General features: G+C 31.6%; 1 protein-coding gene across 2 annotated transcripts in view; it reads left to right on the plus strand.

Moving 5' to 3' along the window:
• The window catches only part of CDH18 (cadherin 18), a 952,430-nt gene that overhangs the window by 239,545 nt on the left and 690,209 nt on the right, over positions 1 to 22,676 (plus strand). For both annotated transcript variants that reach the window (XM_079145368.1, XM_079145369.1), the window contains exon 2: positions 21,948 to 22,009. The gene's annotated coding sequence lies outside the window, so the exon portion shown is untranslated. The remainder of the gene's footprint in view (positions 1 to 21,947; positions 22,010 to 22,676) is intronic.

Below are 22,676 nucleotides of genomic sequence, written 5' to 3' on the forward strand. Positions count from 1 at the left end.
GAAAATATAGTACATACTTGCAATGAAATATCACAATGGGGTTTTATTCATTTAATTTTGAAGGAAACATATCCAACTACAATGGGGGAAAATAAGTAAAAACAATTATTTTCTAGGTCACAAAATCTATGACGAATTAAAAACAATGAATAGTTAAAAACGCAGTTTGACAACATTTTGTTGCATTTGAATGACTCTTATTTTACACACTCACTGTCTTTGGTGCAAAGATTCTGCAATATCTATTGAGGGAATGCACACTACCTCCTGAGCAGTTTCAGTAAGCCAGATCACAAACTTAGTCACCAGAGAAGAAGGTTGAAAATAAAGAAGCACTGTGCCAGCTGGTCTGCTGAGTCACTTCACTCCAGGATCCCAGGATGGTCACAAGTATCTAGATGAAAACCTCCTTGGACAGAGACAATTATGCTAACATAGGGCTCATTAGCAAAGATGAATTCACACCATGACTTTTCATGGTGTTTTCAACCTGGAATCCAAGACAATAAGTGGGAACCACTCTAGCCCCAAATACCAAATAGAAAGCCAAATAGAAAGGTTTTTATTTTATTTATCAAATTCCCAAGTTAAATTTCACATGTTCTTTCTGAAATAGAAATATACTGGTCAGTAATACAAAGTACTGCTATCTTTGCACTTTTTATCAAAATGGAAACCAAAATTATCTATTCAGCATGTTTATACAAATGGTAATTGGATTTAGCTACCATTAGAAAGCGAGCCTAAATGATATATGTATATATCTTATTAAAAACTACTACTACTATGTGTAACAAATTACCTATCTAAATGCTGAACTTGTAAGTCTCCATGAATATTAAGTTTTCCATTCTTAATCTCATTAAAACTTTTATTTTTAAAGAAATTATACATTTAAACTCTGCTGATATCCTATTTAAAAATTTTTATTTCTGAGATAAATGGACAAATGACTCCAGGAAGATATTCTAATAATAATGATGATAATGGCTATAAGAATAATACAATGAAAATCGTTCATTATTCATTTATTTTCTATATGGCATAAGCTTTATTTCAGAGGAAATAATTTCACACTCATTACTTTTGTTTTCAGAGAACAGATATTAGCCCTTTTTTGTTTAAAAGCAAATGTTTTTGAAAGTAAAACATAGTTTCACAGAAAGCAACCACAAATATGTAGAACACATTTTTTGGCAGCAGGGGGGTTTTGACCAATTTAGTTGAAATATAATCCCTAATTTTGTTTTTTTAAATTGTATTTGTCAGAGAAAGCATAGATTTTGAAAGTACAGTATTATTAATTTTGTAGGTTTACATTGAAAAGTAGATTCACTTTTGACAAATTTGCATTTATTCTTTTTTGTAAGGCAAAATATCTAAAATGTAAAATTTTCCATTTCACCCATGTTTAAGTATAAGGTCTGTAGCATAAAGTACATTTACATTGGTCAACTGTCACTACCATCTCTCCACAGAACTCTTTCCATTTTTTGAAACTCTTCCCATTCAGCACTAACTTCCCAGCCACTGCAGGGCCGTTCTCCTCTCTGTCCCTGTGAGTTTCTCTTCTCCAGGAACCTCCTTTCTGTGGAAGCATGCAATGTCCTTTGGTGACTGGCTTGTTGTACTCAACATAAGGTCCTCTAGGTTATCTGTGTTGTACTGTGTGTCAGAATATTTTCCCTTTTTTGAGGCTGAATGAAATCCTATCGTTAGTGTAGGATGAATTTTGTGTATCCATTCAATCATCTATGGACGCTTGGGTTGCTCCTGCTTTTTGACTCTAGTGAATTACACTGCTATGGGAGTGCAAATTTCTGTTGGAGTTGCTAATTACCACTCTTTGGGATAAACACTCACAAATGGAATTCCTGGATCATATGGCAGTTCTAGTTTTTAATTTTTTGAGAACCTGTCATGCCATTTTCCACAGGGAGCTGAGCCATTGACAATGCACAAGGGTTCGTTTTCCAACATTCTTCCAACACTTTTTATTTTCTATTTCTGTTTGTGTGTGTGTGTGTGTGTGTGTGTGTGTGTATTTTGTTTATAACAGCCATTCTAAAGGCTCTGAAGTGGTATTTCTTTATAGAACACATTTTAATATAAAAAAGAATATTCTACATACAGAAAAGTATATCAATAACTCGAACCTTCCTTGGGACACTCAAATACCAAATATATCTGAGGCATAACAAGAAAACATGTGCATTGATTGAGAGAAATGATATCATTTTGTTACTGAATATTGTTAACATTTAATGGTTTTCCTATTATTAACTAAAAATTAAGTTTATTTTTTTTCTTACACCTTAATTGATGCACTTACATGTGTTTTAAGAGCAACTGGTTTGAACAAAATGGTGAATTTAGTACTCATCTCTCAAATATCTCATACTTATTCATTCAGTGAATATTCTATTTTCATTTTTAAATACACATTGTATATACCCACCAAAATATGAATCTAAATGAAGATAAAATAACTCAAAATTTAAGTTCTCTTTATTTTTCCAAGTAACAAATGGTCTCAATTTTGTATTTGTAACTGATGAGGATACTAATTTGGTGGGAGAAATTGAACACCAAATAATTATTCTTTTACCTGTTCTAACCAAGTTTAATCTTCCGGCTTTGAAGTACCCACTTGCATGGCAAATTTAGATCACCTTGGCCCATGCTAACCTGTTCCATTTGGACCATTAACCATACATTATTACAGATTTTATCATTAGGAAGAATTATCCTGTCTCCCTGAGTTTCAGATCTGGTCACAAGTCTTCTGAGTTCCTTCCAATGACATTACCTTGGGCCTGCATTTCTCCTGTGGAGGACAGGTAGTTTGCTGAGGAATGTGACAGATCCTGTCCACTTAAGCCAGGCAGGGCTTCAGGTAAAATGCCCCTTCCATCAGGGAGGGCTGCAGGAAAATTGCTTCTTGAAAAGCAGAGCATGCGCCGTCAGCACAGTGGGTCCACTTTATAGAATGATTCCGTTAATCTCATGTTCCCCACATCCGTCATCTGTCTGTCCCCTAACTAACACAATGAACACAGAAAATGTACTCTGTTTATGTGAAGGTTTAGCTCTGATAATTATTTGGATAAAATCTATAAATGTTTAGCCCAGAAAGAATAATTTCTATTATGTATTGATTCCCACTTATAAAATAAAATAATAAAATATAGCAATATTCATGCTTATTTTTGTGTACAAGAATATTAAACAACTCAAAAAACTTAATTTTGGTACAATTTTATGAGCCACGTTTGCTTTTGGCATTTCCATTCTGAAACTGATCATAAATATACTGGTCCCAAGTCCTAGTTCCTCCATGTGCTGTAGCAAAGTCAATAATGTTGTCTGATAATTGAAGTCAGAGAGGTGAGGGTTTTGTATGTTAGTTAAAAATCAGAACTCCCTGCTTAATTAGCATATCTCAGAGAATGTCATTCGTCAATAGGGTCAAGCTGGTTGGTGGTCTGGTACTAAGGGTTGCTAGTACAGGACAAAATTTAGTTTTTCCTACAGAAGTAGATTAGTCTTACTAGAGGGCTGGCGTAACTCACTTAAAGAACAAGGTGTAATTCGAGTGCCAATCTTTCCAGTTTCTGTAGGGAGAAAAATAATCACGAGAAGACCAGTATACATACGTTGACTAATCAGCAGGTTTATAGGGATCTATAGCACCAATCCAAATTATAATCTTAATTATTATTAAGAAAACAAGAAAATTAATGGAATAATCTTCATAGACAATCACATGAAAGGTACTTCTTTGATATGACTGAAATGCAAATACATTTTCATGTTTGAACATCATCATCATCTCTCTTAATTCTTATGGAAAAGTTAAATTAAAAAAAAATTACAGTTGGATGCTTACTTACTCTTTTTCCCACTAGCATTTACTTAGAGAAATTTGAAACTTGTTGAAAAAATGGTGAAACTAGTACCTATAAATTGTTTGAATTAATTCATGTTATACCCCATGTGTTTCCTCTCCAACAAGTAGTGATGTAATTGAAACCACATCCAAATGCTCCAGCAGAAGTCTTCTAAAAATAATGAGCATTCTACTGCATACTTTGACACTATGGACTCAAAGGAAAAAAAAAATTAAAAATCAGTTTCACCCTTCTGATGACTGGAAGTGACCTTTCATCTTACAAACACCTTCTGGTTTCTCCTCTGTGTATGAGCATTCCTGGTGTCTTTTTTGTTTCTTGTAAGGACTTCAGATTTATTGAATTAGATTTCTAGCCTCCTATCCCCTTTTACGCTTAATTATTTCCTTAAATGTCATATCTCCAAGTCGTGTCAGAATTTAAATCCTGTTAAACCTATTAATTTGAGGGGACACACTTCAATCTCTCACATTCTATATAACAGCAAAACTGGTATTACATGCAAGAAGTTAAAAATATTTCTACATCATTAAACATTCAATTTATATTTCTTCATTTACTTGATCTTATGTATTTTACCTCTAAATATGGTTCAACTGTATATTCCCATTGTTCGATTTCACTGTATTAATTTATGTCATACCTTATCTACTTGTACTTTGGAAATTTTCTAACTCATTTTCCTATTTTCATTTTTTTCTCTGAAATTCATAGTTACCAAAAGAAAATATTTTGACTACAAAATGTGTCAGATTTTCCTACTCCATAGAACATTCTCTAATACATTCATCAGGAGTCTCAAGAGAAACAGACCCAATAAGATGAAAGGTAGATAGGTAGGTAGATAGGTAGATAGATAGGAGAGAGATGAATACATAGATAGCTATTTGATACCATTGATTGTTAAGGGTCCCCATTCAATTATGAGGAATAAGAAGTCACACAATTTGACATATGAAAACTGGACGGGAAATAGCATCTGTAACAGCACACTAAATATCATATGCTAAAAATGAAGTTGTGAATAGAATACATAAAATAGCTGTTGTCATTCTTGTTCAAATATATTGTTGTCATTCTAGTATAAATTCCAAATTCTGAGAAGTAGTTGGAGCAGATTATTCAAGTTCCAGTCTGAATCTGAAGGCTTGAAAACCATGAGATTGGTATCCGGAAGTAGAAGGCAATGGATGTCCCAGCTCAAGCAGAGGAAGAATTTGACCTTCTTCACCCCATTTTTTTCTTCAGGTCTTCCATAGATTGGGTTATGCCAAACCAGACAAGAGAGGGCAATCTTTACTCATCCTACAGTTTCAAATGCTAACTTCTCCTGAAAACATTCTTGTAGACACATTCATAAATAATATTTCATCAGTTATCTAGGTATTATCTAGCCCAGTCAAGTTGAAACATAAAATTACCCATTACATATCATTTTTGGTTGCTAATAACAGAAATGTTCAAAGAAAGGTACACATTGCATTAACACACTAGACAATCTATTACAGAATAAAGATAAAATAATAGAGTTTATCTCTATTTATTTATTTATTTATTTAATTTGGTACCAGGGATTGAAACCAGGGATGCTTAAGCACTGAGCCACATCCTCAACCCTTTTTATATTTTATTTAGAGACAGGGTTTCACTTAGTTACTTAGGGCCTCACTAAGTTGCTGAAGCAGACTTTGAGCTTGTGATCCTCCTGCTTCAGTCTCTAGAGTCCTGGGAGTACAGGTGTGTACCATCATACCCAATTTCTATATTTATTTTCCTTTAATTTTATGATTTATAGTGCGTAACTATTCTAGAAATGTGTACTCAGTTTTCGTATGCATTTAAAAAAAAATGTTATCCCCTCAACCTTGGAGTAAGTTCAAATTCTTAACTTATTTTCCTGAGCATTCTGAAACAAATCTGCCTTTTCATTCTGTGTGAAATTCCTCTGTCAAACAGAAACAGTCTACATCCAGTCAAGTGCAAACTGTGTGTCTGCTCCTCAGTAGATTGTTTGTCTAGGGTGTTTGGATTTTCTGTTCATAATGCAAAATACTATTTACATTCAATAGAAAAGAACACAGTTTATTGTAGGTTATTTAGAATTTGTCTCAACTCTTAGAAATATCACCCTATTCATGAAAAAAAAACCCTTTATTCTGTATATAAACCCAAAAACATCATCTTTTTAGAGAAATATTATCTCTAACAGGAGATAAGGCTAAAGAAAAAGGCTTACTATTAGGGAAGAACTATAAAATAAATTTAACTTCTAACTTGCTTTAATCTAAACTGAACAACTGATTTTGTGTCTTCTTAAATTTCAGATGATGACACTCATTTCTCTTTGCTGAGTTATCTTGATGCTATCTTAAAGTCCCCAAGTCTTCTCTTGTGACACTTTTCAGACATATCCTGAAATCATCCTTCTTTTTGTGCAGTCTTTCTTGTATTGTCAGAAAATCATTCTCAGGAAACCTAGATATGCCAATAGAATGGCATGTCTGTGAGATGGGGAATTTAGACTCAGTCTGCTGAATACCTCAGCTCACATATATGCTGAGCGTATCAGTACTCCCAGTTTACCAAGTACTCTAAAACCACCCTTTTTAATATTTTAAAATTTAAAAAAATAGACCTATTTTATTAGTCTTTTTCAACATTAACTTATTTAATAATGAATTGGGCCTACAGAATCTTCATATACCTAACATTATCTCCCCATTTTATATTATTTAAAGTTTAATAACTTATCTCTGCTTTTATAATTGCTCATAAACAAATTAAAGGAGACATACTTCCAATGGCAAGTTTATGTGATTTGGTTAAGGGCAACACTAGTATTCTAGAACTAGCATAATAAAAGCAGGTGACAAATTTGATAGCACAGTGATGTATGTACTGCTATGTGTTTTCATGTTTAGCATATCCGATATTCTTTTAAAAGGCATTCACGCATGATATAATTATTTGCTGGAGTGATCACGTAAAAAAGACATGTTAATATTTAAAATTTTTACTCTTCAAGATAATTTAAAGCATTTTCTGATTAAGGACTTTGGAACGACTCAATATGACAACTAGTAAATAGCTGGAAAATATCAGTATTTTCATTGGTGATATTTAATATTTCATTCAGTGTTGATTGGAGGCAGCATTTTAACTGGAGGATTATCTTAGGATAATGTTAGCTCTCTTAAATATCAAAGGGAACTCACATTAGATTAAATAAATAGTGAGGGATTATAAAGCATCATTTTAATTAATTGCACTTCATCAATTTTGTATTTATTCTAAATCTTTTATAAAACAAATATATATTAGGTAATATATAAAAATAACTACCTGTTTGTCAACAGGATCAATATACAATTTATCATATATAACGTTATATGTGTATATTTTTATATTTAGATAGAGAAAACTACTAACCGTGTCCTCAGTCAGGAATACACAATGAAATGCTCACACCTGATGAACCTATTCAGTTTCTCTTCTCCAGCATATGGGCCAGCAGATGTATTTTTTTTATCAATAGAGACATGAAAAACACTGAGACAAAAAATTAACACTTGTAGTAAAACACAGGCATTAATTCTGAAATTCAGCTGATAGGCTTGCAAAATTACAGAGGGAAAAAAGGAAAGAACTGGAGAATGAGAGTACCTGTAACTTTTTAAAATCATCAGTTAGGGAAGAATTTTTAAAATAATTAAATTCCATGATCATAACTGTCAGACATTTATTTTTGTTATGCCATTAGTAGAGCAAGAAAACAAACACGTCTTTTTTTCCTTGCGGTCATTTTGTTTTTCCAGCAGTATATTTTTCATTGAATACCAGTGAAAATATATGACATGCAGGGAATAATCTAATGGTGTACACGGTGGTTTGTTTGCATGTTCTTTAGACTTAATCAGAATAGAAAATTGGTTTAAAAAGTGACCTTTGTGAATATCACTAGTGTATTTTTCCACATAATGGCATGAAAATTGTCATATTTAATATTTGTTTTATTTCAATTACCTTATCTGTACTGAAAAATGAGTCTGTTTGACCAAATTCTTAGAATTTTAACAGATTTTAAGAACTGAGAAATTTTCATAGAGAACATCATGAACTGATTTTGAATACATATGTTTAAAACATTACTCCATCTATGTTTATTACTCAGTGGAATTTTACTTTTGTAGATTATGGAATTTGGTTAAGAAAAACAAGAAGGGAATGTGGGCAATGCTGTTCTTCCACACTGAAAATAGAATCAATACAGTGTGTTCTGCTAAGGAATGAACCTATAATTCTTGAGATCCTGTCATTTCTAAGGCATCTTACATTCCAGAGTGAGAACTGCTGGTATATTATTGTAGCATCTTTATACATTATTCATAGAGACACTTGCATTAATCTAGATAATTCATCCACTCCTTGGTTTTATTTTGTTTTAGTCAACTCTTTCACTGCTGTATTTAAAAGACCTGAAAGGAAAAATTTTCGAACGGGAAAAGTTTATTTGTGCACCTGGTATTAGAGGTCTCAGTTCCTGGATAGCCAACTCCATTCCTGGGGGTCTGATGTAAGGCAGAATATCATGGCAGAAAAGTGTGGTGGAGGAAAGCTGCTGAGGACATCCCTGAGGAAGCAGAGAGAGAGCCAGAGTTCCCCTCACCATGAACAAAATATAAACCCAGAGGCAAACCTCAGTAATCCACCTTCTCCTGACACATCCTAGCTGCATACAGTGTCCACCCTCTTAATCCCTGTGCAGATTAATGCACTGATTGGTTAAGGCCTGTCTTAACCCAATCATTTCACCTCTTAAACCTTCTGCATTTGTCCCATACATGAGCTTTTGGGGGAACTTCATATCTAAAACATAAAAACTTTAAACAAAATATTTAATAACTACAAATGAATACTTTTGAAAACCATAATGGGTGAAGAACAATAGTAAAGCAATAATTGTTTGCTCACCAAGTAGCTGAATCTCCCCAAATTCCTCTTCTCTGGTGTCCTTCCCTCTTATTGTGTAATCATTAAGCTGAATTGTGTGTCAATAATTACTTTATTTTTATCTTATAGGATTATAAAAATGTAACTGAAATCTTTACTGTTTCATCTGCTGAATTATATAAGAAATTGGTCTAATATATTTTACATATTGACTTTTCCTCCTGACATCATTAAAGCTGGTAAATGCAGGTGTAATTTATTCATTTTTATTGGTCTTTATAGTATTGCATTGAATAACTCTGCCCCATTAGGAAAAATATCTACATTTGATGAATACATTGGGTAGTCCCTCCTTTACTTTTTTATGAATTTATAGAAGGGTCACTCTGCAATAAACACAAAGAGTAAAAATTTTCTATAATGTTATTTGTAAACAAAGTACAAATGGATATTATCATACCCAGTAGTATGGAATTAGGTGGTTGTCCACATTTTTGTTTGTATTGGATGCCAAATTGAACTATCTAAAACTAAGGATTAATAGTTATTATATTTTTAGAATAATTGCTTTATTATGAAATGCTGTTTCAATATCTCTATCACATTTAAAATCTATTCTAAGGCATTTTCCCCTAATGATTTGCAAAGGTTTTCTAGTTGTGTTTTTTTTTTAAATTAATTTTGTCTTATAATTAATGCTTACTGACCCATTGTAACTTATATGTGTTTAAAACACCATCCCTAAAGGATAGCTGGTATTTGTTTTCTTAGTACATAATTTTGCTAAACAACATTTAAAATTTAAATCATATTTTTAATATATTTCTTCAAATTTTGTGACATTGTGATATACATACAAATTTTACTTCAAATGCATAAATGTATAACTTATTTTGTTTACTAAAGATTTCTTTCAGAGACAATTATATAATCCATCTGAATCTGTTTTGGAGTATGCAAAATTGGGACAGATTTTCTTTCTATACTATTATTATTTAGCTATCTATGCAATATCTGTTAAAAATGTCTTCACTTTGAAAAGTTCCTATAATATATCAGGTATGCATATATGCTTGCATTTTTTTCTCTGGGTCTTATTTTGGTTTGACTAGTCTACTTGTCTTCTTATGTCAGTTCCACATTGAAATAACTAGAGAAGTGTAATAGTTACCTTCCTTTGTGGAAAAGGTTTATCTTACCCTATTGTTCTGGATTAAGTGTGTTTTGACCATATTTGAAGGCTACATATGCACCTACACTTCAATGGTGACTTGCAGAAGCCATCTCCACTACAAAACTTGTAGAACCCCTTCGAACAATTTATAAAGGTCTTGAATATTTTAATAAGCTTTGGGGAGAAATAAAATCCTACAATATTTATTTTCCTGCTTTTGGTTATCTGCGATGCCAAAAAATTATATATAGGTAGATACAAATACATTTGCATCAATTATTCATATCGGAATTTTTATAATTATTTTTGGGACTTCTCTTTTAAGAACAAGATAATTATAATTTTCTAATCTCAAGGAATAGTTTTCCTTTTAATGCCTTAAATCTACTCCTTATGGTATTTATTTAGCAACATAACAGCTTATTTTGGGTCTATTTTTATTTTTATTTTTAATCATGAAGTTTATGTGAGTCTATTCTAATGCCTTATCTGTACCATTAAGATTAAAATGGTGAGAGGAAGTCTTAGAGTAGTTTCAATTTGCATTCTCTAATTACTAAAGATGTTGAACTTTTTTTCATATTTTTGTTGATTGATGATGTTTCCTATTTCGTGAGATGTTGTCTGTTCAGTTCCTTAGATCAGTTATTGATTGGGTTATTTATTTATTTATTTTTGGTGTTAAGTTTTTTGAGTTCTTTGTATATCCTGGAGATTAATACTCTATCTGAGGTGCCTGAGGTAATGATTTTCTCCCATTCTGTAGGAACTCTCTTCACATTATTAATTGTTTCCTTTGTTGGAGAAGAAGTTTTTCAGTTTGAATCCAACCCATTCTACGTCATGTATAACCAGAAGAAGAAATTATACTCCATTATAAATGATATATCAAAATGCATTCTACTGTCATGTATAACTAATTAAAAAATAGAAAACTTAATTTTTTTCTCTTTAAAAAACTCAGTAGGATCTATTATTGTTTGTGTTCTTGATAATAGTCATTCTAATTGGAGTAAGATGAAATCTTAGAGTTGTTTTAATTTGCATTTCTCTAAACACTAGAGATGTTGGCTATTATCAAGAACACAAACAATAATAGACTTTGGTATGGATGTGGGGAAAAAGGCACACTTGTACATTGCTGGTAGAGCTGCAAATTGGTGCACCACTCAGGAAAGCAGTGTGGAGAATCCTCAGAAAACTTGGAATGGACTCACCTTTTGACACAGTTATTCCACTCCTCAGTTTTTACCCAAAGGACTTAAAATCCGCATACTACAGTACCACAGCCACATCAATGTTTATAGCAGCTCAGTTCACAATAACTAGATTGTGGAATCAACCTAGATGCCCTTCAACAGATGAATGGATAAAAATACTGTGGTCTATATACACAGTGGAATATTATTCAGCCACAAAGAAGAATAATATTATGACATTTTCAAATAAATGGTTGGAATTGGAGAATATCATGCTGAGTGAAATAAGTCAGTCCCAAAAAAACCAAAGGTCAAATGTTTTCCCTGATAAGTGGAGAATGATATATAATGGGGATGGGGGTGTGGGGAGTGAGAGAAGAATAGGGGAAATTTTGATTATATAGAAGGAAATGAGAGGGAGCAGGGTATGAAAAATGGTAGAAAGAAACAGACATCATTACCCTATGTACATGGATGATTACATGAATGGTATGAACCTACATCCTGTACAACCATATAAATGAAATCATGTAATGTGTACAGTGAATCAAAATGCAGTCTGTAAAAAATTTTAAAAATAAATAAATAATTTAAAAAACTCAATAAGAAAAATTTTCCATGTAGCTAAGGACTTATTTCTACCTAGGCTGTTTTAATTTAAAATTATGATATTTGATGTTCAGTTTAATAAACAATGTCATCTCCAATGGTATTGTGAATTTGGCATGTTTTTGTTGCAAGTTTTAATGAAAAGGGATTTTGTTTCTGTTTTCCCACTTATGACCTTGAAGGAGGAATTGCACTATTTTCAATATAGCCTTATTCAGAAACTATAAAATTTTAAGTTCCACTGCATGTGTGTGTGTGTGTGTGTGTGTGTGTATGGTGGTTGTAGTTGTTGTTGCTTTCTCTCTTGCTTACTTTTGGCTTGATTTCTCCTATTTCTCTTCTCTGCAAGAGAAGACCCTCAGTTTTGTCTCCAGAGACTACATGACCACAAGTTCATCTATATTAATATGTGGGTGCCTTCAATATTTCAACATTTTTATACTATTTGACTTGTTTTGGTGGATATTTCTACAAAAGGAATCCTGTTATTTTCTATATTGTTCTAAATATTTATTGTGCACATAGAGCCACTATTCTAATCTATATGTTAAAGTTAAAAGAACCAAATCCATTAGTATTTTCTAACACTAGAAAGTAAATAAGTATTATGCACGAAAAAATTATTTTTCCTCATAAACTATTTTTTATTTAGTGGCATTTCAACTATTAATAAATGTTTTAATGATAAAAATTACTGAAAGTATCTTCTTAATTTTTAAATTAACTAATTCTATGTCATTAATTCAATCACTAAATCATTGATTTTGCTTATAGTGTAACAACAGTATTATTTTGATGAAACAGCATTTATACAAAATGATATCCATATCTTATCTTTTTCATTTTTTTAATTCATAAAGCATTAACTCAAATTACTTTTTGTGACATATATTTTAAAATAATTTTAAAATTTTAATTATAAATTCCCTGAATTGGTCTTATTGAGTCAGGGTGTTCAGTGTTAAAATGAAGTGGGCATATCAAATCATAATCTTGTTCCCAGCATCTATGGGATATCAACTTCCAACAAAGAGGTTAATACATTTTAGTCTTCCATGTTTCTAAATATGGTGTTTCTAATGATTTATAGCTTTCAGAGTTGAATTCAAGTTAATTCTCATGTAGATTAACTGCACATTCATAATTATGTCCTTTGCTCTCTTACAATTTTTGCATCAAATGATCCAATGTGTTTAATGACATTATGTTACCATGAACAAGTGATTTTCTCACATTTTTTTTCCATAGAACAAAGTTAGAATCTTAAAATATATTGAAAGTTCAAAATTCAAAGCTAATGTACATTAGCTTTAAAAATAAGCATAATATACTGACATAGATCTTGTGTAAAATATTTTATGAGACAAAAATCAAAAATACATTTTTCTTTTTTTTTCTCCATTTGCAAATCTTTTTAATATCTGGCTTCTAGCTTGAGGTATGACTATTCATATCTGCTTCCATATTTCAGCACTTGTGATATGCCGCTTAATTAAAGTGTAAAAAAAAAAAATCTGACCTCATATTGAAAAGTAAGGATTTTAAATTCTTTTTTAGATAATTGGACTTTTTTTCCTCTTTGATTCTTCACCAAAATTCAATAATTGATAATTTTTGTTAAGGCTGTTTGTGAAGCATGATGTGAAACCACATTATTGAACCTTTCATATTCTGCTCATTGAAATCCTTTGTTCATTCTTATACTTTGACTAAATATTTTATCCATCTATACTTCAGTAAATCATTTATTGATCATTCAGAAAGTATTTGTGCACTGAGATTTATATATCTTTCCAATATTGACATATCTCTTTATTAATAATTCTAATTGCTGATAGAATCAAATATTGTATCAGAAATATATTTAAGTATCGGAAACCTGACAAACTTAATGGGCAGATACAAATTTTCCAAAACCTCTAATTTTGCTGAAAAAATTGATTCTCACATTTGACAGCAGTGCCATCATTTGACATTCCTCAAAATAGCAAACTCTCATTGTCTTCACATTCAAAGAGTATCTGCTAAAAAATTAAAAAAAAAAAAAAAAGATAAAGAACAACGTGGGCTGGAGTTGTGGCTTAGTGGTAGAGCACTTGTCTAGGACATGTGAGGCTCTACGTTTGATTCTCAATACCACATAAAATAAATCAATAAAATAAAAGTATCTTGTCCATTTATAACTAAAATTAAAAAAAAAAAACAACTTTTCTTTTGGAAACCTTTTAAAAGTCTGACTTCTCACTTAATGAATGCAAATTTTTTCATCTATTTCTACATTTAGATTTATATTCTGCAACATTGTAACCATAGTTTTTCTTTTTTGACACTGTGACAAGTTAAGTGATATTTCATGATAAAGCAGTTAGGTTAGCACATATCTCATTATTCAGTCAACCACACATTTTTTCTTGAAGATGATCATGTCACTTCATAGCATAAGTGTTTCATGTTTATTTTCTCAATTATTTATAATTTTTGTTATTTATCAAGAACACGTGTACCTATTTTCTTCTCTTTTCTTAGTTATGGTTTAGAGACACTTCCTTGATTTACATACTTAGGTACTAGTATTTTTAATACATTAATTATTTTAATTGACAAATAATAATTGTGTTTATTTAGCAAGTTAATGTTTTATATTGATTCATTTCTGAATTGGTTCTTTATAACTATACATAAAAGTGAAATTCATTGTGATATATCATACATGCACTTGACATAGTTTGGTGAATTTTATTTACTGTTCCTCTCTTTCATTTTCCCTTCTCCCTGTTCTTCCCCTTTATCTATGCCCTATTCTCTCTCTCTCTTTTTTTTTATGAGATTCTTCACTTTTTTTAAGATTACTTATTATCTCTAGCTTCTTCATATTAGAGAAAGTATTTGACCCTTGACTTTCTGAGTCTGACAATTCTCCAGTTTCTTTCATTTAGCAGGAAATGACATAATTTTATTTTCTTTGAATTTAAGTCCTAAGACTCACTGTATATATTTATAGGGTACAAATGACATGTTGACATTTGTCTACATTGCAAGGTACATGAATCACAAGCACAATTTTTACCCACCATTTTTTTTCATTAAGATCACTGTCGACTATTGAAAATAGAAAATGCATCTTTTAATTATTTCAAAACTATATGACATCACATTTCTTCTGATAGAGTCTCAGGGATCCCTAAGGATCTAGGGACCACATTGCCTTACTAAAATTTTCTGTGTCATATTCTAAGTATCTTAAAATTTATACAAATATATTGTATGGATAAACCACATAACATCTGACATAACTTAGGGATGCATTTTTAATGAATATTTTTATATAACATAATTACTATATTTGAACTCTCAGTTATTATATCTCTTCCAACACTGTAAAATCACACCAAAAGGGATTGGCCTAGTTATTGCTCTGTGGGCCCTTTATGCCAGGGATACTAAATCACTGTCATTTAAGAATATAATTAGCACATCTCATTAGCTAATGAAGATAATGACCATTAAAATTCTTTCCCAATTTATGGTTTCCCCTTTATCACAATTTAACAACAATGTCGTTTCAGGGTAATAACAAAATTGGCTTACAAATGACCCTTCCGCTAATGAACGAGTAGCACCTTGTTTCAAGGAGCAAAGGATTATTTATTCATTGCACTCCTAATTATATTATGTAGTGAAGTTGTACTGCTGATGACTTTCCAGTGTAATTCATTCAAAAGGGTCTGTTTTATCATTTTTATGTTGGAAGTACAAAGCTAAATGATGCAGAGTATGACTATTTTAATTCAGTAGTCCATATTTATATAATACTTAGAATCAATTTTACATTCCCAGAGCTAAAGAAATGGAAGAGTAATGACCATTCTTTTGTAGTCAATGCAAATAGACCACAAAAGTATTTCTTAAGTAATATGGTCTTATTCATAACTTGAAGTTGCTCTGCGTTTCATCCCCTTAGATTGCCTTTTTAATTTTTATTTTCCTCTTTTCTAATGTGAAGTGCACATTTAAAAATACACAAAATAATTTTTTTAAAAATATTCCACTGATTATTATTAACATCCTGAAAATAAAAATATAAAGAAAAAACATTGGAAATAACAGAAAAATGCAATTATATCTGTTTATGTTAACTAGTTGAATTAGGAATTCACTGCTGCCAAATATCATTTTGAAGTTGATATACAAATTACCAATTGCTGTGTAAAATTTATCATGTACTTACTGAATTATAACAGCACTTATTTGTTATCTTGTATCTTATACTATCAAGGTCTTCTCCAATTCAACTCATTTTCGGAAGAAAACTTAGTTGTTTGCAGATGTGAAACTAAGTTCCTCACCTTGTTGCTTTATCCAGTAATCTTTTTCACCTTGTATAAATGCCCTCAGGTCCTGATGAAAATATAGTCAGGAAAGATAACAATGCTTTGGTCAAGAAGAAACCACATACATTATGGTAGTCCCATAAGATAAAATGTAGCTATAAAGTTTCCCACACCAAGTCACACTGCAGACATTATAACACCATTGCACAATGCTCTGCTTAAATGTTCTTGATGATGCTGGAGTGAACAAACGCACAGCACTGATAGTCACATAAACTGTAGCACATGCAATTATGTATACAACGTAATACTTGATAGTGAATGATCATGTGATTCTTTTAGATATCCAATGTACTATGATTTCTATCATTAAGAGTGTCCTTCTACTTAGAAAATGCAAACTTACTATAATCAAAAGATACTGTGTAACACTGGCAGCAATCTCATATATCTTATGTATATTTCATCTTCTAATAGCAGAAGTTTCCTTTGTGTTTGATTTAATCTTGCTTTTTAAAAAATTATTATTATCATGACCCTATAAGTATAGGAATCCTATGGTATAGGAAACCTATACCATTCACACAGGTAGACACACATGAATATATACCATATATGTGTACTATGTATATATGTTATGTAATTTAGGTTTTTTGTAAGCCGTACCATTTAGGTATATATGAATATATTCTATGATGTTTTTATGACAAAATTGCCTGACAGTGCATGTCTCAGAATGCATCCCACATTCACAGTAAGGTGTTACAGTCATACACAGTGATTAGACTGTGTATGACTGTAACACCTTACTTCTGCAAAGCCTGGGGAATCAACCTACAGTGATGGGGCCTTATAGAACAGCATCATCACAGACTGAGTATTCCATCATATACTTAGATTTTGGACATACTCAAGAGAAGATAATTACATAGGCTTTGTATAGCTGATTGTGAAAATCTGCCACCCTCTTCTTCAGAACTATTGAGGTCATTCATAAGAAAGGTGAAATATCTATTTGCTGCCTCCTAGCATTACAGAGAGTCTCATCTCATTACAATTTCAGTTCAAATTCCAGAATTTTATGAAAATCTCAACTTTATGTCTAAAACTCAATCAAATCCAAGCAAAATGAAAAGCCTGGTTGACATCCATTAAGTACAGGACCTGGGACATGAGTGTCCATTCAAATTATGAATTAAAAGAGGCAAACTACTAGCTTCACACCCTCCCAATTTACATGATGGGACTGGTGTTGGACAGTAGGTTAAAATTTTCTGGTTCAAAAACAGGAAAGATGGAAGATAAAAAGTAGTAACCGGTCCATTACAATTCTGAAATCCTGGCTTCTTTTTTTTTGCATTTCAAGTCCTAGAAGAATCCTTGTGGCTATTGGTTGATAAAATCTGTAAAGCACACCTTTAATCTTTTAAAAGGGAAATAGTGTGATTAAGTCCATACTTCTGGGTCTTTCTAAGGTTTTGGCTAAAGCTTATGTGATCATATCCTCCTCTGTTCCCATTAATGTGGTTTCATCTGCCATATTGAAACGTATCTTTGTCTATCTTGTGAGGTCCATGATTTTAAAAATCATTCAATATTTTTGTTTTCTTATTATGTCTTCAATTTATCTCTCATCTCACATTTTATTTTAAGCTGCAAAGAAAGCCGGCAAACTTTTTATATGTTTGGTGTATAATGTTATATTCCCACACAATCTTAAATTTTGCTAATATTTTCTCATAAGTCTATGTCTATCTTTTCTTCTACTTTTTAGTAACATTCCTTACTTGTTTCAGATCCTTCCCTGTCAATATATTCTAAACAGTTTTTAAACAGTCTGTCCTAAGGTATTTAGGGCTTCTCTTTCAAGTGTCTTCAAATCTTTTCAGGCTTTTCCACCTTTCAGATGCCAAACTCACTTATCTCCCCTGCCACCCAAGGTGTTTCTATGCAACTGTACCCGGTTTCAAAGTATCAATATGTATATTTATTTTCTCTTGGTAACAAGTTATCTCAAAGTTTCCATGGATCAGGAGTTAAGGCATAGTTTACCTTTGTTATCTGCTCAGTTTTATCATCTAAAATCCACCTTACTTCTAGGGCTGGTCTCATGGCAACCTCTAGGAGAAAGCACCTGGTGTTTTGCTTCATCACTAATGCTTATTTCCACTAAGGCTCTGGACACAAATAAGCCAACATTCATTCACCTTTTGGATATGCTTTTGGTAATATAGTAGTTTTGCCCTTTTTTCTCCCTAATAATTATGACCTTGGGCATATATTATTGTAATGATAATGAAAATCTCAAATATTCATGTCATAGAGAATGGGCATTGTATTTGAAAATAACTAAAAGTCATTATAACAATGAATGCCCTAGTTAATTTGTTCATGAACTACTGAGTAGATTTCTGCTGACCCAATATAATATTATAAGCATTAATGTAGAATCTAAATGGAGTATTAAAATTAAAATATCTAAGTTTATATGCAGTTTTAACATTACAAATTCTTCTAACATTTCACATGGTGGATTTGTCCTTCCATTTAAATTATTGGATGCTGAGTGAAACCAATGATTTAGTAAAGACGGTCAATGCATTAAATGAATAGTTGATGAGGAGATGATTTTTGAATTTGAGTTTTCCTGAAAAGAGGACTTGACTTTGGAAGAAGAACTTACATCAACAGAAATCTCTGTGTGTGTGTGTGTGTGTGTGTGTGTGTGCATACACATATATATGTATGTGTATACATATGCATGTATATATGTGTATATATACATATATATGCATAAGTGTATATGTATAATTCACTCCCTTTATTGATTGGTGCTATGACTGAGAAATTCTGAAGGCTTACAATACAGGTAAGAACCTGAATTGGCCTGATTTTTCAAAACAAAACTAAAAGTTGTAGCAAAGAATCCTAACAGTTTTATTATGGTGCCACATATTTTTATTGTTGTTATTATTTCTGGACAACTTAAAAAACTTTAGTTTGCATGAATATGTAATAAGACTAAATTGGAGAATAAATTCAAATGAAGTGGGATTCATTATAACATGAATGAAACAATGAGCTTTGAAACAATGACCTATATAATAACCGAGAATACATTTTTAAGCAACTATGTATATATTTTCTAACATATTCCTCTTTTAGTTATGAATGCACATTTTTATTAGTCCAAGAACTCAGAAGTGCAAATGAAAACTGTGGAAATTTTCTCTAAAATAATTGCTGCTTTTTAAAACATTAAGCACCTGGAAGTTGCTGAAGTAGTGATAAAACAGTGTGATTTAAAGTGGAAGAAAAAAATGTTTCTTAATATGGATAAAATATTACAAATCCTTTCCAGAAAGTGTTTAACTGGGTTGTTCCATTGCTTTTGAATAAAGTTAAATAACACAGGAAATGGTGTTATTCACATCTGATGACAGTTTCAGGCAAACAGTTGTTTTCACTATGTTCAGAACAATTATCAATTAATTTTCTCTTTCCAGATTTTAAATAGTTAAGTGGCAGCCTGTGTCACAATCAAAGCTATGCGTTAGCTTGTGCTTCTGGTTAGGAAGCAGCTTATACTGTTCTAGCAATGGAGCAGAGATGGATCATTGATATGCTATTTGCCTCATTTAGAATGGACCTACATTTACATTAGCAGGAAACATATGTTACACATAAATGGGCCCTGTGTGCTTACATGTGAGGTTCCATTAAGTAGTATATTCAAATAACTCAATTTGTAACATTACTTCTTGGAAACTCTTGCTGCTTACCCCAAATCTTTTCTACATGTGTGACAGTGAATCACATTACTATTGATTAGTGAGTGTGAGTGTGTCACATTAGTAATGATTGATCCTAGTTCCTGATGACAGAGTACCCAAACACTTACTATCAGGAGTTCCTGAAATTAAACTTGCATGTCTATCATGTACATCTTATTTTAAGGGAGACATTATTGGGAAAAGTGGGTATAGCTTGAGTAGGAACTCTAAATTTTTTAGTAGTATGTGTGCTAATATCTTATGAGACATTTTGTTTTTTGTGAAAGATAATTGATGACAGGTAGATACATGCATAGATAAAGAGATCATCAAGGTGCTAGAGATTTCTTTCTCTTCACAGTATTTCCAGAACATCACACCATTGTCCCTAATTTTTCTATTTCCATGATTATAATTTCTCTTTACTCAGACCTTACAGAGCTTAGTTCTTAAATTTCAGGTTCATTGATTGACATTTCCTGACTCAGTACTTCAAATATTTCTCAGCTCCCTTTGTTCCACCTAGAACACATTGATTCACATTTCTAATTGGATGAACATCCATATTTCTTAATCCCATCTAGTCTTTAATTTTCTTCATAGCATTTAGGATGATGCAACATAAAATGAATATTTGCCATTTGGATGTACACTTTGGTCTCCTCTCCTCTTTCTACCTCCCAAAACTTAGTATCTTCAGGTACATGCCATTAGCTCTTTGGTTCACTTCTGTATTCCCAGTGAAAACTGTTTGACATATTGTAGACACTCAAATAGTAGTTGGATGATAATTTGTGCTCTTGATCTATTCCCAGTATGGTTTAGGAATCCATTTGACCATTATAATGATCATTTTCGCATTTTAGGAAATGGAGATCATAAATCAAATTATCTTTTAAACTGAGGACATGTTAGGCTGATTTTTGCTAAGAAGATCAAGGAATAAGAATAATTCTTCTGTCTTTGACTTTTAGGTTTGAAAGGACTTCATTACCCTTGATATCACACCTCTTAGTTTCTTGGCTTTTCAATGTTAACACTTCAATCCAGCTGAAATTGTGTTTCATATAGTATAAAATATTAAACATCTTTTATTTAATTTGTCAAATATCTAATTGTCTCAACTCTAGAATAATGTACTTACTGATTTACAGTATCTATTGTGCATACAATATTTTAGTCTATATTATAAAATTTCATGCATTTCTACTGTGATTTTTCAATATTCTGTTCATTTTAAAGTATGTGCATTATTGTCATCAGAAAACACTCAAAACATATTAATAGAAATGATAATAAAAACTGATTTAATGTTATTTGAAAATAACATTATAATAACGTTGTAATTTATATTACAATAGTGAGCATCGTTGGGGCCCTGATAGGTGCTTTCCTCAGTTTGTAATACTAAAATTAGTGCTCAGTGTTTTACAAGAGGCACTTTGCATTTTAATCAGTTAAAGGAACTAAGGTTCAGAGAACAAAACTGGAGTGCTCAAATCCGAAAAAGTACCAACTGGAATAGCTGAAATTCCAACTGTGGTTTCTGTCTCAAAAATCTGTGCCCTGAACCAATAAAATGAATTAAAAAGTCCATGCCCTTAAAAACAAATCTAGATGTTAAATCCTTTTAAAGTTTACAAAGAGTATTGATCATCCTGCCCCAGTTATATATAATATAATATATATTATATATATATATATATATATATATGTATTTGGTAAAAGGGATTGAACCTGTGGATGGAGTTTAACCACTGAACAACCTCCCTAGTCCCTTTTTTATTTTTCACTGTGAGACCGGGTCTTGCTAAATTGCTTAGGACCTCTCTAGGTTGTTGAGATTGACTCTGAACTTGCAATCCACCTGTCTCATCCTCTTGAGTAATTGGGATTGCGGGTGTGTGCCACCATGCCTGGCAATAATGTTTAATTGTAGCCACACACACATACACATGCATATGTTTTCATATATTTTTTCTTTTTTCTTTATCCTGCAGGATTCAAGCACAGCAATATATAAGACTATATATCACCAAATATTCATAAAGGGAATTGTAAGGTAAAATTTGTAACATTTTTTTATATTATACATGTTATAGAAATGTCAAAAATGTTGTCATATTCTGAGCTATTTAGATATTTGGCTCTGTGAATTTCCTCCTGTGTTTTAAAATTACTCTTTAAAAATCATTCAATGCATCATTTTCTCTAATAAATTCTTGAATTTTATCTCATAGGCATAATTTTCAATTATCATAGAACCAGCAAACGTGAATTGTCATTAGCTGACTTCTATAGGAAATTCTAAATTTCTTGAAAAGCCCATCATTAGAGACGTAATAATTTTTGTCATTACCCCTCATTTGCCTGTGTCAAATTCATGTTTAAAAATCACAGTCCCATCCATAAGGCTGTAGATAATTGTAAATAGAATTATGTTTACACTGAATCTTTTGTTCTTCATGTTTGAGCTAAGTTCAATAGCACAACCTTAGAAAGAATTATAATAGAGCTTGTAGAACATCATGATTTATTTCTTTATAAGGGAAAGCTTACTCAGTTTTCATGTTCACCTGACCTTGGATGGATTGAGCCAAATTTATACAGAGTTCTGTGCAATACAATGGGAAAGAGTACAATTCTCTCCACTTTGTAACTTATATAAGTAGAAAAGTAGATAAGAATAATCACTAAAATTTCAATATCCTTTTAACATATTTTAATAA

The sequence above is a fragment of the Sciurus vulgaris genome, assembly GCF_902686455.1.
Source record: "Sciurus vulgaris genome assembly, chromosome: 6".
Lineage (NCBI taxonomy): Eukaryota > Metazoa > Chordata > Mammalia > Rodentia > Sciuridae > Sciurus > Sciurus vulgaris.